This window comes from Petaurus breviceps, unplaced genomic scaffold, assembly GCF_028583685.1.
Source record: "Petaurus breviceps papuanus isolate PSGF00001 unplaced genomic scaffold, PetGlider_PUasm1.0 181, whole genome shotgun sequence".
NCBI classification, from domain to species: domain Eukaryota; kingdom Metazoa; phylum Chordata; class Mammalia; order Diprotodontia; family Petauridae; genus Petaurus; species Petaurus breviceps.
The window spans coordinates 22,257,774-22,264,050 of NW_027185784.1; the positions used below are offsets into that span (position 1 = coordinate 22,257,774).

General features: G+C 38.7%; 1 pseudogene; it reads left to right on the forward strand.

Annotated features, from left to right (window-relative positions):
- Positions 1–1,781: 1,781 nt before the first annotated feature.
- LOC138160384 (ribonucleoside-diphosphate reductase subunit M2-like) lies at positions 1,782–3,277 on the forward strand (annotated as a pseudogene).
- The last annotated feature ends 3,000 nt before the right edge of the window (positions 3,278–6,277 follow it).

The following is a 6,277-nucleotide window of genomic DNA, read 5'->3' on the forward strand; positions in this document are numbered from 1 at the left end:
GAAAGTTCTCTATTTCATTGAATGATCATATATTCCCCAGAAACATGATACTCAGTTTTGCTGGGTAGGTGATTCTTGGTCTTAATCCCAGCTCCTTTGACCTCCAGAATATCACATTCCAAGCCCTTTGATCACTTAATGTAGAAGCTGATAGATCCTGTGTTATCTTGATTGTGTTTCTACAATATTCAAACTGTTTCTTCCTGGCTGCTTGTAATATTTTCTCCTTGATCTGGGAACTCTGGAACCTGCTATAATATTCCTAGGAGTTTTCTGTGATCTTTTTTTTTTTTTAAAGCAATTGGGGTTAAGTAACTTGCTCAAGGTTACACAGCCAGTTATTTTTTGTGTAGGTGCCAAGTATCTGAGGCCAGAACAGATCCCGGGTGTCCCGATGCCGAGGCCGGCACTCTTACTCACTGTGCCACCTGGCCAATCCATGGAATCTTTTTCAGGAAGTGATCAGTGGATTCTTTCAACCTCTATTTTACCCTCTGGTTCTAAAACATCAGGGCAATTTTCCTTGAGAATTTCTTGAAGGATGATTTCTAGGTCCTTTTTGTCATCATGGCTTTCAGGTAGTCCAATAATTTTAAAATTATCTCTCCTGGATCTATTTTCCAGGTCAGTGGTTTTTCCAATGAGATATTTCACATTGCCTTCTGTTTTTTCATTTGTTTGGACCTGTTTAATAGTATCTTAATTTCTCATAAAGTCATGAGCTTCCATTTGCTGCAATCTAATTCTGAAGAAATGATTCTTTTCAGCGAGCTTTTGAGATTCTTTTTCCATCTGGCAAATTTGGCTTTTTAAGGCATTCTTTTCCTCATTGCCTTTTTGAGCCTCTTTTGCCATCTGAGTTAGTCTATTTTTTTTTAAGCAATTGGGGTTAAGTAACTTGCTCAAGGTTACAGGGCCAGGTGTTTCTGGGTGGGTGCTAAGTGTCTGAGCCCGGATTCGATCCCCAGGTCATCCCAACACTGGGGCCAGTGATCTTACTCGCTGTGCTACCTGGCCTCCCCTAGTCTATTTTTTAAGGTGTTATTTTCTTCAGTCAGGTTTTTGATTCTCTTTGCATGGTTTTCTTGTATCATTCTCATTTCTCTTCCCAATTTTTCCTCCACTTCTCTTATTTGATCTTCAAAATCCTTTTTCAGCTCCTCTATGGCCTGTAACCAGTTCATATTTTCCTTGGAAGTTTTTGGTGCAGGAGTTCTGACTTTGTTGTCTTCCTCCCGTTCCATGCTTTGATCCTTTTTGTCCCCATAAAAGAATCTAAGGTTTGATTGCTTTGATTTGCTCCTTTGCTTGCTCATTTTGCCACTCAATTACTTGACTTTTGAGCTTTTTGCCATGGTAGTACTCTGCTTCCAGAGAGGAGAGCTTTGTCCCAAATAGCTGGGGTTTCCTCATCTGCCAAAGGTATTAGTTGGCTGCCCTCTCTGAAGCCTCCACATGCTCTGGCAAGCTGGTCATACCCCAGGACCTCCACCTTAGTCCACAATCCAGATCCTAGCAGGTTAAAGCATGAGTGATTACCCCTCAGACTGGTTGCTTTTTCCCCCTTAAGCAGCCACACGGCATCAGCAACCATGCCTCAGGGGACAGAGGCTGGACAACACTCCCTGACCCCTTCTTCCCTCAAAGTACACACTGACCATTCACTTTGTCTTTGGCATTCATGGGTTGATAATTCTGGAAACCTCCACAGCTGCTGGTGATCCACTCTCCAGAAGTCCCTCCAGCTAGGGCTGTTAAAGGAACCCTGAGGTTAAAACCTCATGCTCCCAAGGGGCTGGGCTCTGCTCCCAGTGCGCTTCCATGGACCCTTCCTGTCTGCCTGCCGGGCTGCCTTAACCAGGATACAGCACAGTGAGTTTTCCTGCTTCTACATCTTGGCTCTGCCCCTAAGATATCATATTTTAAGAAATCATGAAAGCATTTTAGGCCTTTCAGCTCAGACTTGTCTCCCAATTCTCCTCTCCCTCAGTCTGTCCAGTCTGCTCCTCTTCCACCTACTCTTCCTTCAGGTACCTGAGGCATTCTTGCTCTGCTCATAAACCTGGTCTCTCCAAGTTAGCAAACCTGCAGCAGCTCTGCTTTTCATCTTTCAGGAGGATCATTTTCACAGACAAAGAAAGTTTCATCTTCTTTCTCCAATCCCACTGGAGTCAGGACCAGTAAAACAGTGCAAACAATTTGAGGGGCTCTCAGAGCTGGTGACACCAAAGCAGTGGATGGGCCAGGCCTCACCAGTTTGGCAGATGGAGACTTGCTGAAGGAGAATCCTTTGTCAATCTTCCTCATTCAGTCCCACCATATCTGACAAATTTTTTTTTTCTTTTTTGGAGGGGAGAAGGTAGGGCAATTGGAGTTTCATGACTTGCCCAAGGTCAGATGGCTAGTTTTTATGTTGTGTCTGAGGCTGGATTTGAATTCAGGTCTTTGTGACTCCAGGGCCAGTGCTCACTGTGCTTCACTGTGCCACCTAGCCACCCCCCTATATCTGACAAATTTAAAAGAAAACACAGGTGTCCTACACATCTGGGGTGGGGATTTGTATAAGAATATTCAGTACAGGGAAGCTCTGAAGCTTGAGGGGAAATATTTTATTGAGGGGAATCTTTATTGAAGGGAAATATATTTATATACATTGCATGTATTGGCTTTCTTTGCAGCATGTGATGGCAGAGTAAATGCAAACTTGCAGTGAGAGAAGAAATACAGATAACTCAAGCCTGCTGTTTCTATGGCTTCTAAATTACTACAGAAACATTCTGAAATGTAGCCTCTTTATTGACACATATTAAAGACTCAAAAGAAATGGAATTTCCCTTCAGTGGCACTGAAATACTACCTTGTGTTAAAAAGAAAGCTGGACTGTGCTGGATTGGGGACAAAGAAGCAACATATGGTGAATGTGTGGTAGCCTTTGCAGCTGTTGAAGGAATCTTTTCTGATTCTTTTGCATCGATATTCTGGTTTAAGAAAGGTTTAATGCTTGGTTTAACTTTTTCCAATGAACTTCTCAGTAAAAATGAGAGTTTATTATACTGTGGCTTCACCTGCTCAGTGTTCAAACAGTTAGTAATCAAACCTTAAGAGGGAAAAGCAAGATGAATAATCATCGGTGCTGCTAGAATAGAACAGGAGTTTCTAATTGTGACTTTGTGAAGTTAATCAGAATGAATTGCGCTTTAATGAAGCAGTACATTAATTTCAAGCAGACATGTTGGAACTGGACTTTTGCAAGATTTTTAAAAACAGACTTTATTGATATCTTTTATTTTTACATTTCCAAAATTACTCATAGTATCCCTTTCCCTTCTCCTCCTGGACAGTCATTCAATATAATGACATTTTTTTTAAAGGAACAAAAAGGGGGGAACAAAAGAAACCCAAACAAACAGCAAAACCAACACATTGAAAAGTCTGAAAATATATGCAATGTTCCACACTTGTAACCCTCCTTCTGTGGCAAAAGAGTGAGGCTTGTACCTTTTTATAAATCTTCATTGAGGTCATGCTTATTCTCTATAATTTTGCAAGATTAATTTTATTTTATAGTTGTTTCCATTTACATTGTTGTAGTAATTGTGTATATTTTTTCCTTTGTTCTGCTTATTTTATGCTTCATCAGTTCCTCTCAGTTTTTTCATACTTCTTTGTATCCATCATGTTTGTCATTTTTTTATGGCACAAGAATATTCCATTATATTCATATATCAGAAGTCTTTTGGCCATTCCCCAATTGATGGGCATCTTTGTTTCTAGTTCTCTGTTCAGCAAAATATCAGAGGATAAGAGTGCTGTCAAATCCAGCTGAGGATTCGTTTACTTTAGATGTAGACTTCCAGATGAACTGAAGATGTTATTATTTAGCTGGGTTTTTTGTGTTATTTCTTTGGGTTTTTTTTTTTAACATTTAAATTTTTTTAATGTTAATTATTTAATTTTTTTCTTTTTGGAGGGTGATTGGGGTTACCCAAGGTCACATAGCTAGTTTTTGTGGTAAGTGTCTGAGGCCAGATTTGAACTCGGGTCCTCCTGACTCCAGGGCTGGTGCTCTATTCACTGTGCTACCTAGCCACCCCTAATTATTTAATTTTAACTTTTTTTTTCTACTCTTTGAGTTCCAAATTTTCTCCTTCTCCCTAGCCACTCTTCTACCCACTGAGGAGGCAAGCAATATGATATCAACCACACATGTGAAACAAGGAAAAAAAATTTTAAATAAACTTTAGTGGTTTTTACAGCTCCAAAATTGCTTGCTCCCAGTATCACTGTCTTCTCTTTCCTTCCCCTCTTCTTCCTTTTTACTCGCAGAGAGTTACTTTTAGAGTTACACAGTGAAATATCCATTACTTATATATGAAACAGTTATATAGCTCCCTTAGAAAAATCTTGTTTAATGTTGAAAGTGTCATTGCTTAGGGTGTGGTGGCACTTGGGACATAAGCTACCTGGAGATGTGTGTGGCACACACACACTCACACATATATGTATACATTTTTTCCCATAAAAAATCCAATACTTTTGCAAGAAGATTGATCTCATATAACTTTCTTTTTTTTTTTTTTTGCTTTTTGGAGGGGGGAAGGTGGGGCAGTTGGGGTTAAGTGACTTGCCCAAAGTCACATGGTTAGTAAGTGTTAAGTGTCTGAGGCCAGATTTGAACTCTGGTCCTCCTGACTCCAGGGCTGGTGCTCTATTCACTGCATCACCTAGCCACCCCTAATTTTCTATTTTTAATTAACAAAAATTTTATTTTCTCTGCCCCAATTAAAAAAAGAAAAACAAAAGATTTGTAACAAATATGTTAGACAAGCAAAACAAATTCTCCCACTAACCTTGTCCAAAAAAAACATCTCAATCTCTACCCTGAATCCTTCACTTATCTTTTGAAAGGTCTATGTAGCATATTACATCATGAGTCCTCTAGCATTGTCATTTGTCACTGTTTTGATAAGAGTTTAGAGGACTTTCAGTACCTTTAATGCCATAGCCATTTTGGATTTGGAATGGGGGAGGGGGTCCCCTTAATCTAGTTTAATACAAGATTAAATGCCAAATTAGAAAATGGCAACCTCATTGCTTACTCTAAAACTGATTTTAAAAGTTTATTTTTTTTTAATGTTTAAAGTTTTATGCTTGCACTTTACATAATTTTTTTTTGCCTTTTTTTTTTGGAGGGCAGTTGGGGTTAAGTGACTTGCCCAAGGTCACATGGCTGGTTTTGTGTATGTGTTTGTGTGTTAAGTGTATGAGGCCAGATTTGAACTTAGGTCCTCCTGACTCCAGGGCCGGTGCTCTATTCACTTGTCACCTAGCGGCCCCTAACACTTTACATAAATTTTAAGCCTAATTTTTAATATTAAAACAATCAAATCATAAAAGAAAACTATAGATCTCTTAGAATCAGATAACAAAGTGAAATTAGGAAGAATCCAAGTCACCTCCTGAAAGCAACTCCAAAATGAAAACTCAAGAATATCATAGACAAAATCCAGAGCTTCTGGGTCTAAGAGAAGATACTTTAAGGAGCCAAAAAGAAAGTGTTCAAGTAGAGAGGAGATGTAGTCAGTATTACACAAGGTTTGGCAGCTAGCTACCACCATAAAGGATCAGAGAGCTTGGCATAGGATATAACAAAATTCAAAAGACTTAGGCTTATAACCAAGGATAACTTAACCAGAAAAACTGACTATGGTACTACAGGGTAGGAAACAGATCTTTAATGAAATAGTAGACTTCCAAGAATTCCTGATGAAAGGTTAAAAAAAAAAGAAAAAAAAGCCCCAGAGTTGAGTAGGAAATTTGATATTCTAATACAGGAGCAAAGAAAAACATAATAAGGTAAAATATAAATGACCAATTGTAAGGGACTACAAAAGGATGAAGTATTTATATTCTAATAGGGGAAATGATATAAAGGTATCCTCAGTAAAAGTAAAATTTAAAATTCTTGAGGATAGGAATTATCTTATTCTTTTATTATATTTGTATCCCCAGTGTCTAGTATGGTGCTAGTCACATGGTAGGTGTCTGATCAATGTTTGTTGATTGATTAATGAAAGAGATAATAATTAAGTTTACCAAATAAAAATAAAGGCATAGTCTGAATAGAAAAATGAACCTGAAGATATTAGATGGAACAATACTAGGGTAAGGAATTAGCAAACTGATGATCTTAATTATCACTTTATGAAAAAATATGGTTCTGGGGTGGCCAGGTAGCACAGTGAGTAAGAGCACCGGCCCCAGAGTCGGGATGACC